The 25,709-nt window shown below is 49.8% G+C and overlaps 1 protein-coding gene across 3 annotated transcripts in view; it reads left to right on the plus strand.

Moving 5' to 3' along the window:
* Positions 1–10,582: 10,582 nt before the first annotated feature.
* The window catches only part of IL1RAP (interleukin 1 receptor accessory protein), a 108,717-nt gene continuing 93,590 nt past the window's right edge, over positions 10,583–25,709 (plus strand). For 2 of the 3 annotated variants that reach the window (XM_079977892.1, XM_079977896.1), the window contains exons 1-2: positions 10,583–10,671; positions 12,731–12,870. The gene's annotated coding sequence lies outside the window, so the exon portion shown is untranslated. Of the gene's footprint in view, positions 10,672–10,763; positions 11,076–12,730; positions 12,871–25,709 lie in introns of those variants that run through there. The other variant, XM_079977893.1, reaches the window with a different exon arrangement.

Raw genomic sequence — 25,709 nt, forward strand, 5'->3', positions numbered from 1 at the left:
CGCCACGACCTGAAGCAGCTCGGGCAGGGAATCCTTGGTGCAGCGGGGAGGTCGGTACACCAAAAGGAATCCTGTACTGCCCCTATTGCCCAACTTCCAGAACATGCACTCGGAAAACTGGGTCTTCCCAATAGGACGCCTGGTGCAAACTAATGACTTCCTAAAAATCACTGCAACCCCCCCTCCCCGCCCACATGACCTGGGTTGCTGTGCGTAAGAGAAACCTGGTGGACAAGCAGCGGCAAGGACAGGCCCATCTGCTTCATCCAACCAAGTCTCTGTTACACATGCCAGGTCAAGTCCTCCATCCATGATCAAGTCATGGATGGCAGTAGTCTTATGAATCATTGACCTGGCATTGCACAGCAGCACCTTCAGGTCATGTGGGTATCCCTTGCTGATTCTAGTATCCATCCGGTCAGGACCAGACCCGGAGGCAGGGATAGTCCTCAGACAACGACTAAACCTGCCTCCTCTGTAATGACATGGTCTGGTCTTAGCGTAACTCCTCCTCCTACCCGTGATCACTGAGATCGGTTGTCCCAGTGCATCCCCCCCTGCGGAACATGCCCCAGCCATTTTGTGGGCTGGGGCCCACTCTCCGGCAGCCCTGAACCCTCCCCCTAAGAACAAAATAACACCTTAAACAAACAAAACCAATAAAACAATACAAACAAAAAATGTAGAAATTACAAAACATCAAAAAAATAATTAAAAAATAATAATCCCCAAACCCAACCAAACATCCATCCCACCCCCACCCCCCACATATAAAAAATGTTTTAAAAACATTTTAAAAACACTCTGCCCCTCCGGCAGTAACAACAACTGTCCTAGTGAGGCTTGTCAGGCCCCGCCCTGGGCCAGGTGGTAAGTGGCAGGAAGGAGCAGGACCCTCAGGCACTCAGGGGAGTCCTCCTGGGCAGCAGGCAGCAAGCAGCAAGCAGTCCTTGTGAGGCTTCAGGCCCCGCCCCAGGCCAGATGGTAAGTGGCAAGAGCAGGGCCCTCAAGCACTCACTCAGGGGAGTCCTCCTGGGCAGCAGGCAGCAAGCACCACGCAGTCCTTATGAGGCTTCAGGCCCCGCCCCAGGCCAGATGGTAGGTGGCAAGAGCAGGGCCCTCAAGCACTCACTCAGGGGAGTCCTCCTGGGCAGCAGGCAGCAAGCAGCAAGCAGTCCTTGTGAGGCTTCAGGCCCCGCCCCAGGCCAGATGGTAAGTGGCAAGAGCAGGGCCCTCAAGCACTCACTCAGGGGAGTCCTCCTGGGCAGCAGGCAGCAAGCAGCAAGCAGTCCTTGTGAGGCTTCAGGCCAGATGGTAAGTGGCAAGAGCAGGACCCTCAAGCACTCACTCAGGGGAGTCCTCCTGGGCAGCAGGCAGCAAGCACCAAGGAGTCCTTGTGAGGCTTCAGGCCCCGCCCCAGGCCAGATGGTAAGTGGCAAGAGCAGGGCCCTCAGGCACTCACTCAGGGGAGTCCTCCTGGGCAGCAGGCAGCAAGCAGCAAGCAGTCCTTGTGAGGCTTCAGGCCCCGCCCCAGGCCAGATGGTAAGTGGCAAGAGCAGGGCCCTCAAGCACTCACTCAGGGGAGTCCTCCTGGGCAGCAGGCAGCAAGCCACATGCAGTCCTTATGAGGCTTCAGGCCCCGCCCCAGGCCAGATGGTAAGTGGCAAGAGCAGGGCCCTCAAGCACTCACTCAGGGGAGTCCTCCTGGGCAGCAGGCAGCAAGCACCACGCAGTCCTTATGAGGCTTCAGGCCCCGCCCCAGGCCAGATGGTAGGTGGCAAGAGCAGGGCCCTCAAGCACTCACTCAGGGGAGTCCTCCTGGGCAGCAGGCAGCAAGCAGCAAGCAGTCCTTGTGAGGCTTCAGGCCCCGCCACAGGCCAGATGGTAAGTGGCAAGAGCAGGGCCCTCAAGCACTCACTCAGGGGAGTCCTCCTGGGCAGCAGGCAGCAAGCACCACGCAGTCCTTATGAGGCTTCAGGCCCCGCCCCAGGCCAGATGGTAGGTGGCAAGAGCAGGGCCCTCAAGCACTCACTCAGGGGAGTCCTCCTGGGCAGCAGGCAGCAAGCAGCAAGCAGTCCTTGTGAGGCTTCAGGCCCCGCCCCAGGCCAGATGGTAAGTGGCAAGAGCAGGGCCCTCAAGCACTCACTCAGGGGAGTCCTCCTGGGCAGCAGGCAGCAAGCACCACGCAGTCCTTATGAGGCTTCAGGCCCCGCCCCAGGCCAGATGGTAGGTGGCAAGAGCAGGGCCCTCAAGCACTCACTCAGGGGAGTCCTCCTGGGCAGCAGGCAGCAAGCAGCAAGCAGTCCTTGTGAGGCTTCAGGCCCCGCCCCAGGCCAGATGGTAAGTGGCAAGAGCAGGGCCCTCAAGCACTCACTCAGGGGAGTCCTCCTGGGCTCAGAGGTCAGAGTGAGTCCAAACCAAAGGCCAGGCGGAACAGCTCTGTCTTGCAGGCCCTGTGGAAAGATGTCAAGTCCCGCAGGGCCCTAGTCTCTTGTGACAGAGCGTTCCACCAAGTGGGGCCAGTACTGAAAAGGCCCTGGCCCTAGTTGAGACCAATCTAACCTCCTTGAGGCTCAGGACCTCCAAGATGTTGTCATTTGTGGACCTTAAGGTCCTCCGTGGGGCATACCAGGAGAGGCTGTCCCGTACGTATGAGGGTCCTAGGCCACATAGGGCTTTAAAAGTCAAAACCAGCACCTTAAACCTGACCCTGTACTCCAGAACAGGACAAATTCATTGAGGAGAGGGCTATCAGTCGCTATTAGCCAGGATGGTTACGCTCTACCACCACAGCAATAATTCTGAATCCCAACTGCTGGGGATCATGAGGGGAGAGCTGTTCTTATGCTTAGGATCCTAGAATTCTAGACTTGCAGAGTTGGAAGGGAACCCCAGGGGTCATCTAGTCCAACCCCCTGCAAGGCAGGAATGAAAGCTGAAGAATCCCTGATGGGTGGCCACCCAACCTCTGCTTGAAAACCTCCTGTAACGGTGAGAGTGTTAGAATTCCTGCTCCATGATTGCAGTCGTGGGATTGTTGTCTATCACATGACGGTGTATGTTTTGACTCCACAGATTTGGAAGTGACAGAGACAGGATGTTTGTGTTCCTGTGTTCTGTGAAGTGGGACTATTGTCCTTTGTTCTTTCTCTCTTTGCTGTCTGATGCTAGAGAGAGAGGGAGCCACGTTGCAGGGCTCCGTGTGTGTTTAGATGTAAATAAAGTAGATTAGCCAAAATGCTGAGTTGCTGAGGTCTCTTACGCAAGCTGCGAAGGCTCTGTGGATCCCTAAGTGTGCCGGTGTCTGTTGGCACCGGTCGCTGTGATGTTGGGGCTGAAGAAAGCTTTTGAAGCTCCCGAACGATCGACCAGGAAGGAGAGAACATGCCAGTTGGGCATGTGTCTCTGCCAGGGTCCGACTTGAGTGTAGGACGAGCTCCTGACAGAGAGCCCACCACCTTCTCGTGTAAGTCTTTTCCCTCCACTGTTGAACTGCTCTTACTGTCAGAAAGTTCTTCCTGGTGTTTAGTCGGAATCTCCTCTCTCGTAACTGGAATCCTTTGGTTCGATTCCTGCTCACCGAAGCAGCAAAGAGCAAGCCGGCTCCATCTTCCAGCCAACAGCCCTTTAGGTATCTGAAGATGGCTCTCGTATCACCTGTGGCAGTGGCATCATATCAAAGCTGGTAGGCCAGGTCCTTCATGATGCCTAAGAGAGCGGCAGCAAGAGGGGTCAAGGATCTTGAGGGCTATGAATATGCAGGGGCTCTCTCAAAGCTAATCACTGCATATATGTCAGCAGGGCCAGATTTAGGTTTGATGAGGCAAGGGATGAGGGTGGCAGTGTGGTTTAAAGCACTAAGCCTCTTGGGCTTGCCGATCGGAAGGTTGGCGATTCAAATCCCTGCAATGAGCTCCCATTGTTCAGTCCCAGCTCCTGCCAACCTAGCAGGGAGCCGGTGTTTGTCCACTTCCACAGTTTTTCTGGGTCATGTGGTCAGCATGACTAAGCTGCTTCTGGCGAACCAGAGCAGTGCATGGAAACCCACCAGAGTGTTACCTATTTCTCTACTTGCACTTTGACGTTCTTTCGAACTGCTAGGTTGGCAGGAGCAGGGACCGGACAATGGGAGCTCACCCCGTTACGGGGATTCGAACTGCCGACCTTCCGATCGGCAAGTCCTAGGCTCTGTGGTTTAACCCACAGTGCCACCTGCTTATACTATATATTAAAAGTGCCATGAGTTTATATGAGTTATGGACCTTTCCCAGGACGAGATTTGGCCCCAAAGACTTAATGTCTCAGAAGAGGGAAGTTATGTGTGGTTGCAAAGAGGGTACAGATACGTAACTCTCTCTCATGTTAGCATGACTCAAAATACATAGCAAATTCCTGGATCTTCCTCCACGATTTCACAACCAGGGCTGGGAAATTATAGGAGGCCTTCACATTTCCTCCCCGCTCTGTTCTGTTTGTTTTTAATAATTTGGGCCTCAAGTGTGTTTTGTCTCCAGAGAAGGAGCTGAAATGAGAAAGCAAGCAAATAACCAACAGGATTATTTTTCTTTACTTCAGCCTTCTACTTCACTTCATTGAAATGAGGAGGAAATTCTCAATGGGAGGAAATAAAACTTTAACAGAAAACATGGAGGTGGCCCAGATACAAAGCTAATCTTTTGGTCCGTGAGCCTTGAGGGGCTGGATCTGCAGGCAAGGTTCTCCATCAACAGGGCATCCAAAAAGAAATGTTTCCCAAACAACAGCAAGATGCAAATATTTTAATAAAACAAGGCTTTGTGTCAACATATAGCACCTGTGCCCAGAGATGGCACTGGTTTCCGATTTGCTACTGGGTCAGGTTCAAGGTGGGATCACTTAACCTACAAGATCACCTCACCCATATATGCACAACTTCTAGTGTGGCAGCACAGAAACTATGGAACTCCCTGCCTCTTGAAATAAGGGAGGTGCCTTCACTGTACTTTTTTTGGCGCCAGATGACAAGATAGTTGTTTCGACAAGCCTACTCAGATGTTCAGAAAGTTCATTCAAGTTTGAATATGTTTTAGTCTATTGTTATCATCACTTATTGAAAGTTTTGAACTACAGTACTGTGCTTAATTTACTGTGTTCTTTTTTAAAAAACCACTTTGGCATGTGGTCCTAACCAATGTTGATGACCTGGTTAGTGGGGTAGAAGTGGAAGGATCATTAGGCGTGAGTGATCATGCTCTTCTGAAGTTTACTATACAGCGGAAAGGAGCAGCCAAGCATATTAGGACTCAATTTCTTGACTTTAAGAAAGCCGACTTCATAAAACTTAGGGAAGTGCTGGGTGAGATCCCATGGACAGTAATACTAAAAGGAAAGGGAGTTCATGATGGCTGGGAGTTTGTTAAGAGGGAGATAGTAAAAGCACAACTTCAGGCAATACCAATGAGACGGAAACATGGAAGGTGCCTAAAGAAGCCAGGGTGGCTATCTAAAGAACTTTTAACTGAGTTAAGATTAAAAAAGGATGTGTACAAAAAATGGAAAAGGGGGGAAACCACCAAAGAGGAATTCAAACAAATAGCCAGCACGTGTAGACACAAAGTCAGAAAAGCTAAAGCACAGAATGAACTCAGGCTTGCTAGAGAGGTTAAAAGCAACAAAAAAGGCTTTTATGGGTATGTTCGTAGCAAAAGGAAGAACAAAGAAACAGTGGGGTCACTCAGAGGAGAAGATGGTGAAATGCAAACAGGGGACACAGAAAGGGCTGAACTCCTCAATGCCTTCTTTGCCCCAGTCTTCTCCGATAAAGAAAACAATGCCCGACCTGAAGAATTTGGAGCAAATGATTCAGCAGAGGAAACACAGCCCAGAATAACTAAGGAGATAGTACAAGAATACTTGGCTAGTCTAGATGTATTCAAGTCTCCAGGGCCAGATGAACTGCATCCAAGAGTATTAAAAGAACTGACAGATGTGATCTCAGAACCACTGGCAGTCATCTTTGAGAATTCCTGGAGAACAGGCGAAGTCCCGGCAGACTGGAGGAGGGCAAATGTTGTCCCTATTTTCAAAAAGGGGAAAAGAGAGGACCCAAATAATTACCGCCCAGTCAGTCTGACATCAATACCAGGGAAGATTCTGAAGCAGATCATTAAGCAAACAGTCTGTGAGCACCTAGAAAGGAATACTGTGATCACCAATAGTCAGCATGGATTTCTGAAAAATAAGTCATGTCAGACTAACCTGATCTCATTTTTTGACAGAATTACAAGCCTGGTAGATGAAGGGAACGCAGTGGATGTAGCCTACCTTGATTTCAGCAAGGCATTTGACAAGGTGCCCCATGCTATTCTTGTAAAGAAGCTGGTAAAATGCGGACTTGACTATGCTACCACTCAGTGGATTTGTAACTGGCTGACTGACCAAACCCAAAGGGTGCTCATCAATGGTTCCTCTTCATCCTGGAGAAGAGTGACTAGTGGGGTGCCACAGGGTTCTGTCTTGGGCCCGGTCTTATTCAACATCTTTATCAACGACTTGGATGATGGACTCAAGGGCATGTTCAAGAAGGACACTGACAAACTGGAATGTGTCCAGAGGAGGGCAACCAAAATGGTCAAAGGCCTGGAAACGATGCCTTATGAGGAACGGCTAAGGGAGCTGGGCATGTTTAGCCTGGAGAAGAGGAGGTTAAGGGGTGATATGATAGCCATGTTCAAATATATAAAAGGATGTCACATAGAGGAGGGAGAAAGGTTGTTTTCTGCTGCTCCAGAGAAGCGGACACGGAGCAATGGCTCCAAACTACAAGAAAGAAGATTCCAGCTAAACATTAGGAAGAACCTCCTGACAGTAAGAGCTGTTCGACAGTGGAATTTGCTGCCAAGGAGTGTGGTGGAGTCTCCTTCTTTGGAGGTCTTTAAGCAGAGGCTTGACAACCATATGTCAGGAGTGCTCTGATGGTGTTCCCTGCTTGGCAGGGGGTTGGACTCAGTGGCCCTTGTGGTCTCTTCCAACTCTATGATTCTATGATTCTGTGTTGTTGTTGTTTTCAATCAAGTGCTTTGTAAATTTTATGAAATAATGATAATTTTAAAATAAGTGTTTCTCTTCCTCTGAATTCAATTGCCGAAATAGGGTATTGACATGTGTTTGTGGGGGGAAAGTAAGAGAGTTAAGGGGGTTAGTTTCTAAAGGCAACAATGTGAAGTAACAGCTTGCCCAACTTTGATACTTCACATCCTGCTTTCTAAAACAAATAAGCATTTCTAAATGCAACCTCTTCACCTCTCCCTGCCTACCAATGAGAAGTCAGCAGAAGTTTGAAGAAAAAATTTCCTCTGAGTCTCATTTGAGCTGTAGCTATGACACGCCACAAGAAACTCTTTTCTGTTCCACTGTTCCAAATAACAGGGGAAATGGGGAACGGCGGTCTTGCAAAATGATCAAAAGCATTGCATGTTATTATAAGTAGAAGAAAGTGCGGAGAAGGAACGGCTGTCAGTCCTTTGGGGGAAAGAGTGAGCGTATCATTAATGGTGCCGGCGGATCCACGTTTCACTATCGGATGGATGCCTGGGATTAATTGATGCCTTCGCTGCTTCTGGCTGTTTCAGGGAGGGCGCGTGTGCAAAAACATCTGCCCACCTCTGGATTCAGCAGCTAGAGCCTATGCTTTGCATGGAGAAGAACATCTCAAGTTCTTTCCTCAATGGCATCTCCTGGTAGGGCTGGGAGAAACCTCCCTTGGAAACTCTGCAGAGCCAAATGAGCAGTAGAAGAGCCGGCTGGGCCAGGCCAGTGGTCCATCGAGTGCAGCATCCTGTTCTCACAGTGGCCAACCAGATGCCCCAATGGGAAACCCGCAAACGGGATCTGAGCACCAGAGCCCTCTCCTCATCAGTGGTGAAATAAGTAAATGTACCAAGCAAACACGTACATAAATATATAAACCACATGTCTGAAGCAGCACAGGAAAGCAGTCCTGGAACCATTTGGGCTCCCAGACTGACCAAATGGTTTCTTTGCAAGGTCAAAGGAAAATGGAAAAGCCTCCCCATTGTCTTGTCGTTCACAAAACCGGTCTTAAGGGTATATCTGTGTATGATTAGGGTGAGCCTGTGACCTGGCTCAGGAACTAAGTATTCGTCACTACAAAAGACTGGCCAGGCTCCGCAGGGTATCCAATCAAGTAAGCATTAACAGGTAGCCTGCCAGACAGGAGCTAAACAATGCACTCAGATTTCTGTTGTAAACCGCCCTTTCTGTGATGTAGGTATGATGTATCGGGGTGTGTGTGTGTTGGGCTACACTTCTTCTGTGGTGTATGTATGATGTTTCTGGGGGTGCTCTTGGACGCCAGGCTGGGCAATTTAAAATCTCTATAAGGGCAGACACACCTTGGTTCTGGGTGCTGGGCAACAGTTCAATAAAGATCAGGCTTACTAGCTGCTTTCTTCTCAATATTCTCTGCTTGGCCTCTGTTATTTTCTCTGACTGATGGAGAACCTGCAAAGGACTCTATAAGGGCTCTTGTGTCCCCTATAAGGGAATCAGAGGAGATTTTCGTTTATTACAGTGGTTTCCAGCAACTAGTATTCATAAACATTACTGTCTCCAACTGCAGAGGCAGAGCAGAGCTATCCTGGCTAGAAACCACTCATAGCCCTCTCCTCCTCCACAAATTTGTCCAGTCCTCTTTTGAAGCCATCCAGGATGGTGGCCAGTGGTGTAGCGTGGGTTGTCAGCACCCGGGGCAAGGCAAGTAATTTGCGCCCCCTAACCCGTGGATTTGCGCCCCCTAACCCGTGGATTTGCCCTAACCCCAGATGTTGTGCCCGGTGCGGCCGGCCCCCCCTGCACCCCCCACGCTACGCCACTGATGGTGGCCATCACTGACTCCATGGGAGTAGCCAGGGGGGCAAGGGGGGGGGACAGCTGCCCCACAAAATACAAATCAATACAAATCAAAGCTTCTGCCCCCCCCCAACAAAAGCCTGCCCCGTATTCCTGGCAATGCCCATGACTACCTCCTGCAGGAAAGAGTTTCATAGTTTAACTGCTTCCTCTTTCTTTGGCGATCCCTCGTAGCCGAGGAAGATTGTCTTCCATAAATACGGTTTTAACATTGAGTCCATAAGTGACTGTGGAGGCCAATTCTGGATCCACACGTCCTTCCACAGTGGGGAATATGCATTGCAGTCTTCTGAACTGTACGAAAATTAATTTGCTCATACTCAAAATACAAATGGAGGCAGCCATTTGTCAAAGGAAGCAGTAAGCTTTCCATCGGCCTTCCCCAACCTGGTGCCCTCCAGCTGTTTTGAACTACGGATCTTATCAGCCCCAATAAGCAAGACTGAGCCTTGCTGTTCTTCTTTGGCGATCCCTCGTAGCCGAGGAAGATTGTCTTCCATGAACACGGTTTTAACAATGAGTCCATAAGTGACTGTGGAGGCCAATTCTGGATCCGCACGTCCTTCCACAGCAGAGACATAGGTTTCCGGGCAGGAGCTGATCACGGTGTGGATTTGCCAAGCGTGCCTTCTTCTTAGCAAGTTTCTCCCTTGTGTCCTGAGTTCGAGTGTCTTCAAAGCCCATGACACCTTTGGTCAAGGCTGTCCTCCAACTGGAGCGCTCGCAGGCCAGTGTTTCCCAATTGTTGGTGTTTATACTACATTTTAAAGATTTGCCTTGAGACAGTCTTTAAACCTTGACTTTATTTCGCCTGTCCTGAATCTTCCACTTTTCACTGTCCTCGAATGTCCCCAAGTTTTAGTGTTAGGAGACAGGGAGAAAACCTTCTCTCTAAGCACTTTCTCTGTGCTATACCTAATTTTACACATTTCTTTCTGCTGCCGTCGGTCAGTCTAGAAACAGTCTAGAACTTCCAGGCTCCTTGGTTGGGCGTTCATTGGCAGCCGCCTCTTAGGACTTCTGGCGTGGGACTTGGGGGAGGGGGGAGAGCATGCCTTGTGGGCCAAACTCTGACCCAAGCTAAGCTTATGTACATACTGTAAATAAAAAGCAAATCAAGAGTTAACGGACAATAAGTTTCTGGTCCTGCGCGCCAAGGAGCCGGGTTTAAATGCAGCTCAGTGACAGATGACGTGCAGCAGATCCCATATACTTACTCCAGAGGAGGCTGGCAGCAGCAAAAGGCAAATATTGGAGAGGACAACACTTTGTACTTAATAGATAATTTATTACGGTCAAAGACCAGCTCACTTTGTACATAGTAACTGTTTTTTTTGTTTTAATGCAATAAAGTTTGCATTTTTTTAAAAAAGGAATGCACTTAGCAGGTGGCGCAATCGGAGCCTCCGCGCTGGGCGCATCTGGGAGGCGGCTCGCGCCCTCCGGGGGCAAAGGCGGGCCGTGCCGCGCACCTCCCCTTCCCCTCCGGCATCTGGAGGAAGGCGCCGCCCCGGCCTCCGCCTCCCCGGCCGCCTGGAGCGCCACCCCGGCCCGGCGCCGCCGCTCCGCCCCGCTCGGCCCCTCCGGCCGCCCGCTGCTTTGCATACCGCCACGTCACCGCCAATCAGCGCGCCGGAGAGGCGAATGGGGGCCGAAGGAGGCGCCGCCGCCGCCGCGGAGCAAGCGAGCGAGGCGGACCGGCCGAGGGAGCCTTCCTCCGTCGGCAGCGCGGCAGCCGCGACGGCGCCCCCGGAGGGCGAGGTGAGCGAGGCCGGGAAGGGCGCGAGGGGGGCGGACGCCGGCTCGGCCGAGGAACCCTTGCCAGGCTCCGGGACGGGGGTGCCTGCGCTGCGCTGCGCGGGGCAAAGCCGGGGCGCTTCGGGTCTTGCGCCGCTGCCGCTCGACGGCGCGGTGTCCGGGCAAGCGAAGGGGACCCGGACCCGGAGGAGTTAATCCGGGGTAGCCCCCCAGGTTCACACGGGAGGGAGGCAGAGCCCCCATCCCCCGGGTCGCAGCTCCGGGGCAAAGCGCCTGCCCTCCAAGGTCCCGGGTTCAAATCTCGGTTGCGTCTCCGGAAGGGCGGGGAGAGAGGCGCCTTGCTTGCTTGGAATCCCGGAAAGCCGCTGCCGGCCCGTGCAGGCATCACTGAACTAGGCGTAGCAAAGGTCGGTTTGTGGCTTCCACGCCGGTGTCCGTGGCGAGCGATCCCCGGGAAGGGCTCTCTGTTGCGCAGCGCCCGGAGGCTTCCAGGCACGGCTGGGTGCTGGTTACGTGGTTCGGTTCGGGGAGAGAGATGCGCTGCTTCGGGTCCCGTCCTACCTTTCCGGGCTGTCGTCTCTCCAAACCGCGCCAGGCTCCAGTTCCGTCCATGCGCCCTTCGGAAGGCGTTTATTTTTTCCAAGAAAACCAGATTGCGAGCGTAGGGGCTCCGATCCGGAGAAGGTAACGCAGGGGAGACTTTAACTCCCTTATCCTCCTCCACCTCCCACGAGATCGGGATCCGAATCCGGATCCCTTTTCAGCTGCGCTTTGGGTTTTCTGTCTCTTTGGGGAGTCAGAAGGATGCGCCCGGCTCCTGCGCCAACTTGCCGAGAGCCTTCCCCGCCTCCGGGGCTTCCTGGTCGGCGGCTACGAGCTGGAGCGCCGCGCGCTGGAAGAGCCACCCGGAGGATTGGAGGATGGAGGCGGCAGCTGCGCTCGGAAGGTCCTTGCTGCTTGGACAGCTGCCAGTCTTCCCTTCTCCCTCCACCCCCTTCTCCCAAATCGCCTAGGATAGGAAGGGGAATTAATGTTAACCGGAGGAACGTCTGGCTGCAGGGTCCGATCCAAGAGGGCCTTCTTGGTAGTGGCGCCTGCCCTCCCATCAGATGTCAAGGAAATCAACAACGCTCAGACTTTTAGAAGACATCTGAAGGCAGCCCTCTTTAGGGAAGTTTTTCCAAGTCTGATGTTTTGTTGTATTTTTAATATTTTTTTGGAGGCTGCCCATAGTTTATACCACATGGGCAGGGTATAAATACATTATATTATATTATTATTATTAATTAAGGCTCTGCTCTTCCAGCATCCTGGTCTGACAGTGGACAGCCAGATTGCCCCCCCCCAAAGCAGGACCCTAGCGGGACAACAACAACAACAACAACAATAATAATATTTATACCCCGCCCTTCCCGGTTCAAAAACCGGGCTCAGGGCGGCTAACAAATTTAAAACACTTTAAAACATTTAATTATAAAAGCAGCATAAAGTACAGTATAAAAACATGAATAACAATAAAATTCAAAAATCAATTAGATAATCCCCAGGGCTAGCTGGCCGAATTGGTCCTCCTTGGGCCAGTGAGGAGGCCAGGGGAGAATTAACAACAGTTCTTATTTCCTGCACCTGGGGGTCATCTCGCATGTGATTCTGACAAGCAGCTTCCTGGGGGCAGTGCAATGTTTGTAAGAACCTAAGTGCTTGCAGGATGAGGCCAGAGGCCCCTTTAGCCCAGCATCCTGTTCTCAGCCAGAGGCCCATGACAAGCAGGATCCGAGCACGGCAGCCACTTTCCCCTTCTGGTTTTTCCAGCGACTGGGGCTCAGCAGCATTGCTGCCTCTTACCATGGTGGCAGAGCAGAACCATCGTGGGCTGGCAGACATCGATAACTTCCTCCTCCTTCTCTGTGGATATGTTTCCCTTCCTCCAGCGCAGTTTCCACCACTGCTTTCTGCGGCAGCGAGTTCCAGAGTTTCCACTTTTGAAGGCAGGCGCATGTTCTTGCCATCCGAATCATACCACATGGGGAAGACTAACTCCCGTTGCTTGACTTTGCTACAGGGTGGAAGCGGGAGGAGGCCTGTTCAGAAACAGCAGCGAGGCTGCAGATGACCCCCCTCTCTGTGGAGGAGCATCTATATCATGTTTTCAAGCCCTTGGAGGGTTTTGTGTTTGTGACCACGAGGATCTTCAACTGCAAGGTAGGCCAGTGTGATTATTGTCCTGTTACAGGTGTGGGGGGCAGGTGCTCTGGGGGCAAGAAGACAGTGGCTTGCTTAAGGATGCTGCCCAAGAGAGATTTGGCCCGGAGGACCTTATTTCTAGCTCCCCTTTCTTAGCTGTGTCTCTGTGCCACCAGCCGCTGGACCCCCGACAGCTTCTGAGAACCAAAATGGCGCACACTGCAAGGATGAGGGTCATGTGGTCCTCCAGGTGTTACTGGACCACAGCTCTCATCATCTCTTGAATTTAGCTGTCTGGCTTGGGACTAAAAGGGGGGGGGAATAAAAACCCTCCTCCCCGCAGCCTTTAGCCTTCCTGGCTTTTCTTAGCCTCTAAAGGACCATCCACTGTCTTTGCACCGTGTGTTTTGCCTTGGCGTAGATCTTTTAGGTTCTGTGGTTTTTTGTCTTTTCTGGCAATGTTTTTACTGTCTCGCCGATCCTCGCGCAGATTGCCTTGAGTACCTTGTTCATTGCAAAGGTGATTCCTAAGTTTTGAAAACAAACAAACACACACGTTTTTCCAGCTGCCTGTGGAGAGCTTTCCAAGTACCTGTAGGGTAGCGGCTTGAGATCAACAGTGAACATAAGAACTGTAGAGTCGCTTCTGACTTCATTGGGATTAATTTGCACTTTCCTTCTGAGCAAACACAGGCTCCTTACCACTGGGTTGTTTTAAACTTGGTATCGTTTGATGTTCGTTGTCCTGGGTTCGTTTGGTAGGAACGGTAGGATAGAAATTCAATGCATAATAATAAATAATGTCTTGCCCCTAGAATCAGACCCTCTCTCCTCCCCCCCGCCTTCCTACATACATTTCCTCTCCCACCTTTCCTGATTGACCTTCATTTGTACATCTTGCAGGCAAGGCCAGTTCCAACTTTTAATTTTTTGCACCTAGCAATTTCAGACACGTTAAATGATGCCTGGTTAGGAGCAAGCGGAACTTGATGTTTCGAAGAGGAGTGAATGTGATAAGGAGATAGATTGCTATCTCCCAACCTAATCAGCCCTCTAATCAGAAACAAAGTCATTTCCCTTCCAAAAACCCAGAAGCTCACTTCTTTTAAAAATTAGCCTCGTGAGCTTCAGTAGCTGAGTAACTCAGACAATTGGGTGCGTGTCTGTGTGGCACAAGGAAGGGACATCATCTTCACTGCATCGGATATCTATGGCTTTTCAGGGTGAGTTTAGGCATTGCTGAATGTGACTCAAGTATTGTGTGGGGATTCCCTGGTCCTGAATGGGGCAACTGTGCCCCTGAAGGACCAGGTGTGCAGCCTGGGAGTCATTTTGGACTCACAGCTGTCCATGGAGGCGCAGGTCAATTCTGCATCCAGGGCAGCTGTCTACCAGCTCCATCTGGTACGCAGGATGAGACCCTCCCTGCCCGCAGACTGTCTCGCCAGAGTGGTGCATGCTCTGGTTATCTCCCGCTTGGACTACTGCAATGCGCTCTACGTGGGGCTACCTTTGAAGGTGACCTGGAAACTACAACTAATCCAGAATGCGGCAGCTAGGAGTGGCCGCCAAGACCGTATAACACTAGTCCTGAAAAATCTTCATTGGCTCCCAGTACATTTCCGAGCACAATTCAAAGTGTTGGTGCTGATCTTGAAAGCCCTAAACGGCCTCGGTCCTGTATACCTGAAGGAGCATCTTCACTCCCATTGTTCAGCCTAGACACTGAGGTCCAGCTCTGAGGGCCTTCTGGCGGTTCCCTCACTGCGAGAAGCCAAGTTACAGAAAACCCAGCAGAGGGCCTTCTCAGTAGTGGCACCCGCCCTGTGGAATGCCCTCCCACCAGATGTCAAAGAGAAAAACAACTACCAGACTTTTAGAAGACATCTGAAGGCAGCCCTGTTAATAATAATAATAATAATAATAATAATAATAATATATTTGTACCCCACCCATCTGGCTGAGTTTCCCCAGCCACTCTGGGTGGCTTCCACAGAGACCAAAAATACACTAAAATGTCACACATTAAAATAAATTAAAAAAGATATGCATAATTAAGGGAAGCTTTTAATGTTTGATGCATTACTATATTTAAATATTTTGTTGGAAGCCACCCAGAGTGGCTGGGGAAGCCCAGCCAGATGGGCAGGGTATAAATAACAAATTATTATTATTATTATTATTATTATTATTATTATTATTATTTTCAATTTATATACTGCCTTTACCTCCGACTGGAACTCAAGGCAGCTTCCACAAATTAAAGCAACACGGATAAAATACTGGACTACTGCAATGTGCTCTGTGTGGAGCTTCCCTTGTGCTTGATCCAGAGCTTGCAGTTAGTGCAGAATGCTGCAGCCCAGTTGCTGACAGCAAATGTCAGCAAATGATACCTGCGCTCAGAGTCCTGCGCTGGTTTCCGAATTGCTACCGGGCCAGGTTCAAGGTGTTGCTGTTGGGGTATAAAGTCAACATCCCACATGCGTCCACCGCACTGCTTGGGTGCATGGAATTAGCACTGCCACAGCTGCCACATAATACCTGTTCCACATCTGTAAGGAACTTGTTCTTTTAGTCTGGCAGCCCCTGCCTATACTCTGGAACTCCCTGCCTATTGATATCAAGCGGGTGCCTTCGCTGTACTCTTTTTGGCACTTGCTAAAAACATTCTTGTTTAGACAAGCCTACCCAAAGGCTTAGAAAGTGGAGGTAATTTTAATTTGTTTACCTTTTTAACATGTGTATGTTTTAAAGTATGATATGTATTTTTTCTTGGTTTCATTGTTCTGCCCTTTTGTAAACTGCTTTGAGATGTATTGTTTCTTTGAAACAAATGAATGAAATAAATAGCCAGCGCTTCAAATTGTGCCTGGAAACAGGTAGCCCGGCGAAGCTTTTGCAGCAGGAGAGTCATGTGCCCCTTGTAATGTGAGAGTGAGCAGGTCTTGCTGTGGCTGCGTACCTTTGCATGACTTAATAATAGTGCTCTGCATTTTTGACATTTCTGCCGTGCTGCTGGTGTGGTTGAAGTGCTCTGCGCACAGCTCCCCAGATTCCAAAGTGATGGTCGTTGGTTTGGGGGTGAAAGCAGCCAGAAATTGCACCTTGCAGCTTCTTAGTGGATTCCAACTTACTCTCCCAATGTGTTACCAGCAGATTTGAGTTGCGTGGACTTGGCTGGGTCTTGCATTAGCTCTGCCAATGGGGCGTGGCTCTCCCTTGCAGCTCCTCACTTTTCATGTGTGATTTTTCAGTGCATAAGACTAGTTTTTTTTCCCGTTAAAAAAGTCGTTGTCAGGGGCTCAGGAGCAGAGGCACAGGGAAGAGAGGAGATGGAGAGCGAAGGGGAAGAATCCGAGGGGAGCGTAGGAGAAGAGGACAGTGGACCGAGGGATTCCATGAGCCTCTCCAGCGAATCGGAAGATTCACAGAAGGGGGCGCCAGTGGCCAGGGGTAGGGGGTTCCCAAGGGGAACGCCCCAGGAGCAAGGGGGCAGCAGGGACTCCCAGAGCAGTAGTTGGAAATCAGGACCAGCTTCCCCACCAGAGCAGAGTGGGGGGGAAGAGTCCCAAGGATCGGGGCCAGTGCATTCCCCACCAGGGAGAGAAGATAAGGCAGGGCTGACCACACCTCCATCGGAGAGTCAGACAACGGAGGGGAGGTCAGATCCGGCCAGTATCCCGGAAGAGGGAAGCAGTGACAGAAGTAGTGTAACGGTCAGGAGGAAGGTCACTGGGTTGGCGCGAGAGGCAAGTTCAAATGTACAGGAGCGCGGGACAGCAGAGAATGAGGATTGGGAACCGGGTCCTAAAGCCCGCCGGAGGCAGGGGGAGGAGTTAAGCGACTCAGCGTCAGAAGAGTCCAGAAAGGGCAATGCCCCAGCGGGCAGGAGGACCCAGAGGAGGAGAAAGCAGCGGAAAAGGTGGAGCAGGGCTAGGATCTTAAACTGGTGTCAGAGGGGAGGAGATTCAGACGGGACTTCGCCGGTCTAGGGTTTAAGACGTAGAGCTGCGCGCTGCGGCTTTGAAATGGAAACTGAACCTCAGTACAGACTTTTGTACATAACGACAGCCTCGCGTTGGTCCTCTGTGAGCTGGGACCTAGAGGCAGCTCTGACAGTCGTGCTAAAAATGGGGGTCATCTTATACATTGGTGGTGCATAGGGCAGGCGTTTGATTGGTTGCTGCCATGGCTGTAACCATTGTGCCATGGCCATTGTGCATGTTACTGGTTGCTACGTCAATGGGTGGTGTTGATTAGCTGACGCTGCGGCAATTGGGCATGCGATTGGCAGCTTCTTCTGACAAGGGGACAGCCAAAAGGTGAATTTAGTGATGCTCAACAACTCTGTGCCATCTCCCCCCATTTTCTTAAATTTGAGTCCCCCAAAAGAGGGGCGTGTTATACACGGAAAAGTACGGTATATATTTACTGTCTGCTCAGTACAGTGGTGCCTCTGGATGCGAACGGGATCTGCTCCAGAGCCCCGTTCACATCCTGAGTAGAACGCAACCTGTGTCAGCGTGGATCGTGATTCGCCGCTTCTGCGCATGCACGTGATGTCATTTTGAGCGTCTGTGCATGCGCGAGTCGCGAAACCCGGAAGTAACCTGTTCCGTTACTTCCGGGTCGCCGTGGAGCGCAACTTGAAAACACTCAACCTGAAGCGTATTTAACCCGAGGTATGACTGTACTGTCTCCCGCTTGATCCATGTGATGAAGAGGACTCTGCCCTAGAAAAGTGAACTATCAAAATAAATTCGTTTGTCTTTAATGTGCCTCAATATCCTTTTTCTCTTGGGTTATATATAATCTCATTAGCCTTTACAACTACCCTGTGAAGTGGGCCAATGTTATCCTCCTCATTTCAAGTTGGGGGACTGAGGCAAAGGTGGCTGGAATGAGACCCTCCGAAGAATTTGTATTTAGCAATCTGGAGAGTGCTTGACCTACAGTCTTAAGCTGTGGGTGCCTGCTTAGGCATGTAGAATGTGGATGTACGTTTTAATTCAGTTTTTGGTTTATTAGTCAAGTTCTGTTTTGAATGATTTAAACAGTTTTTAAGGTTTTTTGCTGATAATTATATTGTTCTCTTTGTAAACCGCTTTGAGGTGTTTTTTTTTAAAATCAATAGAGCAGTGTATAAACTCTTTAAAAGAAACAGACATTGTGGAAGTTTGTAAGTTTATGCATGGCATAAACAAGAACTGGGGGAAATGCAGTGAAACTGAATCCTGGAAGATTCAGGAAAGATAAATGAAAAGTCCTTCATGCAGTGTGTAGCCAAACTGTGGAACTCCCTGCAGAACAACCCAGAAGGCTTTAAGATTACTGCAATGCATTATACATAGGGCTGCCTTTGTAGACAGTTCAGAAACTTCAGCTGGTGCAGAATTCAGCAGCCAGGCTGCTCACCAGACCAAGACAGTCTGAGCATATTGCACCTATCCTGGTCCAACTGCACTGGCTCCCAGTTAGTTTCCGGGCCCAATTCAAAGTGCTGGTTTTGACCTATAAAGTGCTAAACGTCTCAGGACCCTGAGATCATCTTCTGAGGCCTCCTTCGTGTGTCTCCTCCTTGAGAGGTTCAGAGGGCGGCAACACGAGAGCGGGGACTTCTCAGCAGTGGCTCCCCATCTGTGGAATGCTCTCCCCAGGGAAGTTTGCCTGGTGCCTTCATTGTACACCTTTAGGCGACAGGCAAAAACGTTCCTTTTCAACCAGGCCTTTGCCTTGTCTTGATCTACATCCTATATACCCTTTTAAAAAATGCTGACTCTTTGGGGTCTTTTTTATTGGGTTGTTGGTTTTTCTCTTGATTTTATGTATTTGATATTTTATGGGAACCATCCTGAGACTTTCGGGTGTAGGGCGGTATAGAAATTAAATAAATAAATAAATAAATAAATAAATAGTAATAATAATAAAAGACGCATTCACAAAGGACAAGAGGGCTATCGATAGCTCTTGTGCACAGATCCTGCTTGTGAGTTTCCCGTAATGGGCATCCGGTTGGCCACTGTGAGAACAGGATGCTGGACCAGAGAGGCCACTGACCCGATCCGTCAGGGTTCACCTTATGTTCTTATGTTAGTACAGTGGTGCCCCGCAAGACGAATGCCTCACAAGACGGAAAACCCGCTAGACGAAAGGGTTTTCCGTTTTGGAGGCGCTTCGCAAAACGAATTTCCCTATGGGCTTGCTTTGCAAGACGAAAATGTCTTGCGAGTTCCTGTGGGTTTTTTCCCCTCCCCCCCCTTTTCCTAAGCCGCTAAGCCACGTCTCCACCCCCATTGTTCAGCCCAGACACTGAGGTCCAGCTCCGAGGGCCTTCTGGCGGTTCCCTCATTGCGAGAAGTGAGGTTACAGGGAACCAGACAGAGGGCCTTCTCGGTAGTGGTGCCTGCCCTGTGGAACTCCCTCCCATCAGATGTCAAGGAAATAAGCAGCTATCTTCTCTTTAAAAGATATCTGAAGGCAGCCCTGTTTAGGGAAGTTTTTAATATTTAATGCTGTATTGTTTTTAACACTTGATTGGAAGCCGCCCAGAGTGGCTGGAGAAACTCAGCCAGATGGGTGGGGTATAAATAATAAATTATTATTATTATATGATTATTTGTGCAGGAGGCATGTTTGCAACCCCCCAGCGCCGCGATTCTGCACTTCTGTGCATGTGCAAAGCGCAATTTAGCGTTTCTGTGCATGCGCAAGTGCCGAAACCCGGAAGTAACCGGTTCCGGTACTTTCGTGTTTCAGCATGTCCATAACCCGAAAACGCACAACCTGGAGCGTCTGTAAACCAAGGTATGACTGTATACACAGCTAAAAGCTTCAGAAGAACTGCTGTGCTTGCCTGATATTTCTTTGCAGTCGGCATCCATTCCTCTGTTTGCTTTCGGCATCCATTCATTGTTACTAAAGAATGAATGAAGCGGCAGGTTTTATGCAGGAAAAAACAAAGCACTGGGAGATATTCTCTGGCTGAGGGCCATCCAAGTGGAGGAGGCAGGAAGACAAGGCTCTGGCACAGTTTAGGCAAAAGGCGAGTCCCATCCTTCAGAAACATTCATTCTAAATTTAGAGTGGGTCAGGCAGCGGAGAGCCAACTGGAACAAGCGATTGTGTACGAGAGAAGAGGCAGCTCCGGGCTCTCATTGAGCATAAATCCAGCCTGACAAAAGCAGCCCATTCAGAAACACTGTTGTTACTAAGCAATATACCTGCTTCTTTGAAAGAGGGCAGAGGGAGAGAAATGAACTCATCCACAATGCACGTAAAAAATAACTCCCGAGAGGATGAGTTTGTTGCTATTGGGCTGGTAGGTGTACAAATTCATGAGCTGCAAATTCCGGGCTGCATTTTGAGCAGACCTGGCAGTATCTCTGCCTCTATATTGGGTTCAGGGTTGTATTAGGGTGGCTCTGTGGTCTAAACAACAGAAAGGGTCAGTCAGTTTTATTGCACATAGCCAAAGGCTGCCACAATGGACACAGAATCATTCAACAGTCTAAACCACAGAGCCTCTTGGGCTTGGCGGTTTGAATCCCCACGACGGGGTGAGCTCCCGTTGCTCTGTTCCAGCTCCTGCCAACCTAGTAGTTTGAAAGTACACCAGTGCAAGTAGATAAGTAGGTACCGCTGTGGCAGGAAGGTAAAAGGTGTTTCTGTATGCTCTGACTTCCATCACGGTGCCCCGTTGCACCAAAAGCAGTTTAGTCCTAGTCCTGGCATTTGTTGTGTACATAAGCTTCAAAGTCTCCTTTCCTTTTTAAATTTATTTTATATTTTGCAATGTTTTCCCTCAATATTTAGTAGTTTCTCCATGTTTAGATATTTTTCTTCGGTGAAGCGAAATTACCTAGATTACCTATTGATTTAAAATACAAAAAATAGCAAAAGTAAAAAAAACAACAACAAATTGATGTTTTATAAACCCAGGAAAAGAATTTTCAGCACAGTACAAAAGTATAAAGCAGAGGAGGGAGAAAGGTTGTTTTCTGCTGCTCCAGAGAAGCGGACACGGAGCAATGGTTCCAAACTACAAGAAAGAAGATTCCACCTAAACATTAGGAAGAACTTCCTGACAGTCAAAACAAAATAAAAGATCTGAAGAAGTGTGCATGCACACGAAAGCCCATACCTAGAACTAACTTAGTTGGTCTTTAAGGTGCTACTGGAAGGAATTTTTTTTCTTTTATTTTGTTTTGACTATGGCAGACCAACACGGCTACCTACTTGTTCCTGACAGTGAGAGCTGTTTGACAGTGGAATTTGCTGCCAAGGAGTGTGGTGGACTCTCCTTCTTTGGAGGTCTTTAAGCAGAGGCTTGACAACCATATGTCAGGAGTGCTCTGATGGTGTTTCCTGCTTGGCAGGGGGTTGGACTCGATGGCCCTTGTGGTCTCTTCCAACTCTATGATTCTATGATTCTATGAAAGCATTCCTTTCTTTAATTTTGTAATTTACTGTGGAAAATGCTCCAAATATCGCTACTGCTGTAGTTAGCAGTAGGAATTGATAGCTGAGCAAAGAGACATAAAAATTCCTTAATCACTGAAAAAGAAAAGAAAAGAAGCAGAAGCAGTTTAGTCCTGCTGGCCACATGACCTGGAAAGCTGTCTGTGGACAAATGCCGGCTCCCTCTGCCTGAAAGCGAGAGGAGCGCCGCAACCCCATAGTTGCCTTTGACTGGACTTAACCGTTCAGGGTACCTTTACCTTTACCTAGATTTATTTTTCATTTCCATATGCTAGGAAGCAAACTTCTTCTCGCAGCGCAGAGTTAAACTATGGAACTCCTTGCCACAGGAGTCATTGGTGGCCACCAACTTCAGAGGGGTTTAAAAGAGGACAAATTAATGGAGGAGAGGGTCATCAGTGGCTCCTAGTCAGGATGGCTTGGCTCTGCCTCCAAGTGGCCATGGTTCTGAACACCAGTATCTGGAAACCCCAGGAGGGGAGGGGGCTCTTGTGGGTTTCCCATAACGGCATCTGTATGGCTACTGTGAGAACAGGATTCTGGATTATGTGGTGCCCCCTTGGGTCTGACATAGCAGGCTCTTCTTAAGGTTTTCTGGGGTCTCCCTCCCCACTTTTGTCTTATCTGGTTTGGGTGTGTAATGGTTCTAGGGGGTTGCTCATGCGTAAGTCCTCGCCACACCTGGCTGAGTTACCTGGGTGAACCCTTTCTGTCCGGACAGCCACCCATCCATGGCTGTCTCAATCGCTGGCAGAATCCGTCAGTGGGCGTTTCTTAAACTTCTTCCAGCAAAGAAGTTCTTTGACGCCAAGTCTCCTCCTACTCTCCCTGCATGGAAGTCTTCTGCGCAGGGAGGGTGTGGGCAGCGGAGGACCCGTGCTCTCCCCACTTGTCTCCGGTGAAGAGTCCTGGAGCCTTCTCTCCAATTCCCCCATCTGCCCCCTTCACCCCTGGTGTTACGCTGATTTCCTTCCCCAGCAGATGGGCTGCCTCTCTCCCTGCTGGGACCCTCTCCGGCATCGCTCTGGAGCCTTCCCTCCGCCTCTGGCTCCGATGGCAGTTCCCTGACAGGGTGTCTGTTGCTTAATGTGGATATGTGATTTTATGTACTGAGGTATGCACACACATACAGATATATGGATAAAGGTAAAGGTAAAGGTACCCCTGCCCGTACGGGCCAGTCTTGACAGACTCTGGGGTTGTGCGCCCATCTCACTTAAGAGGCCAGGGGCCAGCGCTGTCCGGAGACACTTCCGGGTCACGTGGCCAGCGTGACATCGCTGCTCTGGCGAGCCAGAGCCGCACACGGAAACGCCGTTTACCTTCCCGCTGGTAAGCGGTCCCTATTTATCTACTTGCACCCGGAGGTGCTTTCGAACTGCTAGGTTGGCAGGCGCTGGGACCGAGCAGCGGGAGCGCACCCCGCCGCAGGGATTCGAACCGCCGACCTTTCGATCGGCAAGCCCTAGGCGCTGAGGCTTTTACCCACAGCGCCACCTGCGTCCCAGATATATGGATGGGGAGGTTTAAATAGTCACATTTTTCCTGATGTTGCAGTTTGAGAACAGAGAATGTAAAGATTGCATAATAATACAAGCAATCCCGATACTTTCATCTTGGAATGGTTCATCTCATCGCAAACTACTTAAACAAGTACAGTGGTACCTCGGGTTAAGAACTTAATTTGTTCCGGAGGTTTGTTCTTAACCTGAAACTGTTCTTAACCTGGAGCACCACTTTAGCTAATGGGGCCTCCCGCTGCCACTGTGCCGCCGCTGCATGATTTCTGTTCTCATCCTGAAGCAAAGTTCTTAACCCGAGGTAATATTTATGGGTTAGCGGAGTCTGTAACCTGAAGCGTCTGTAACCCGAGGTACCACTGTACATTTGAACATTGCTGCCTCTTGCACACATTCTGATTTGTTTGGGGAGAAGTGGAGGTTTCCTTTTGGGGAGGGTTGTTGTTGTTTTTTCTGCATTTTTCTGCAGCCCAGAACTTCACGTGTGCCTGAGCATCCCTGACTCTGAAGCAACCCTTATGTGCACAATTATTATGCCGAGCAGAGATGTTTTGATGTTAACGGGTGGCGACAGACGCCTCTCTGAACAGTACTCTTTCATTTCCCCTCTATCTCCCAGCTACATTTACTGGAACCCCAAGACAACTGATGAATTCCAACTTGCGGAGAGAAATACGGTTAGAGTTTTAGAGCATAACTTTGGGATGATAGGTATTCAGGCATGGAAGAGGCTATAAATTCAGTGGAGTGCTACAGTTAATGAAGGGGGGGGGGGAATACTGCTCCTCCCTTTCAGTGTCTTCTTTCTTCAAATATTCTTCCTTCCTGCGAAAGTTCTGTTTTGTTTTGACCTGAGATTTCAGTCATTGCTTTCCATGACCTTCTCTTTCTTACCCTAATTCCTTCTTGTTGTTGCTGTTTTCAAATCTCAGACCTGCTACTGTTCAGCTGACTTGCACCTGGAAGTGCCATTCAGGTCCTGAACCAGGTTTTCCTGCGAAGGATCAGTGCTGTTATCATTTATCATCCTTGCTGAAGGCAATCTGCAGGTCCATGTCACACCCATTTATAGTGCCGTATCTTTGAGAGCCCAGGGAGAGTTGGCTTATTATCGAGTCTTGTCCCAGAAAAAAAACCGTTGCAAACTCCAGTTTGTGAGTGTCAGTTCTTGGATGCTCACCTTCCAACAGGTCACCTTAGGCCACTACCCCAAACGCAGCCCCTTTGGGCCACATTTGAGAGCCAGTTAGAGCTTCTTAACCCCACCAGTTTGGTTGATTACCTGAGACTGAAAAACAGGGGGGTTGCTGAGCGCTTGCCAGACCAGAAGCGATGGCCGGCGGTGGTCTTCCAGACCGGTGGGGTGCCCATTTGTACAAAGTGTATTTTTGGCTCTCTTCGTGCCCAGGTACAGGTTCTGCCACCTGTTTCCTGGGGAGAACGGCCCCTGTGCTCCATCTTCTGATTTGTGCAGCCGGTCTGTTTTGGCCCCTGTGCCCCAAACCGAATCCAAGGTATGAGCTCATGCCTTTTCCGCTTGACTGTCCTCTACTGTCCCTCCTGTGTCTTGCTGCGGCTTTGCGTCCGGCCTGTGGAGATGGCAAGTAGGCAGGGAGGTCAGGCAGGCAGCAGGAGGAGGCTGCCTTGAAGGCTGAGCCAGGAGGAGAAGTTTCATTGTAGGTGAGCATTTCAAGCTGCCTGCCTGCAGCCCAGGAAGGCAGGAAGCTCTCTTCTACAGGGTCAGACCATAGTGGGGACATTGGTTTCTGGGTGGGAGTTGATCACAGTGAGGTGTCAGCATCGCCCTTGAGCCAGTGTCACCAACTGGACTCATGCACTTCACCCCCGACTGGGCTAGGCGAGCTGGGTAGCACTTCCAGAGACCACCTTTTACCAAAGTGCTGTGGACTCACAGCTTAGAGTTGTGAGCACCGGATTCACTTCCACAATACAGTCGTCGCACAGCAGAGTATAGCAGAGTCTAGCAGTGTATACACGACTTGGAGAGCAGCTCTGTAGAATATCTTCTTTTATTCTATAACTACAACTATAATACAAAACTATATACAGAGCTAAATAGGTCTAAGCATAAATGAATGCTGCACTGAGTGTCTGCAGCTGCTCTTAGCAGCAACCTTATCTCTACACACGATCTCTAACACTCAGTCTCTCTCTCTCTCTCCGACACACTGACTGACTGACTGACTGACTTGGTGCTGGAGCTGAATAAGTAGAAAGCAGAACACTGCTCCTCCTCTCTGGAGAATCAGCAGACTCGTCAGGAGATTCTTGGATATGGGAGGGGTGAAATCTCCTCATGAGGGTCTGCCAAGCGTGCCTTCCTCTTAGCACATTTCTCCCTTGCGTCCTGAATTTGAGTGTCTTCAAAGCCCAGGATACCTTTGGTCAAGGCTGTTCTCCAACTGGGGCGCTCGCCGGCCAGTGTTTCCCAGTTGTCAGTGTTTATACTACATTTTTAAAGATTTGCCTTGAGATAGTCTTTCAACCTCTTTTGTTGACCACCAGCATTACGCTTTCCTTTTTAAAGTTCGGAATAGACTAGTTGCTTTGGAATACGATCATCAGGCATCCACACAACATGACCAGTCCAACGAAGTTGATGTTGAAAAATCATTGCTTCAACTCTGGTGATCTTTGCTTCTTCCAGGACACTGGTATTAGTTCACCTGTCTTCCCAAGTGATGTGTAAAATTTTTCGGAGACACCGTTGATGGACTCTTTCGAGGAGTAGGAGATGGCCTTTATAAGTGGTCCGTGTTTCACAAGCATACATGTTAAAACCCTGTTTATGGAAGACAATCTTACTCGGCTACGAGTGATCGCCAGAAATGAAGA

Source organism: Podarcis cretensis (genome assembly GCF_951804945.1).
Source record: "Podarcis cretensis genome assembly, chromosome: 5".
In the NCBI taxonomy this organism is placed as follows: Eukaryota; Metazoa; Chordata; class Lepidosauria; order Squamata; family Lacertidae; genus Podarcis; species Podarcis cretensis.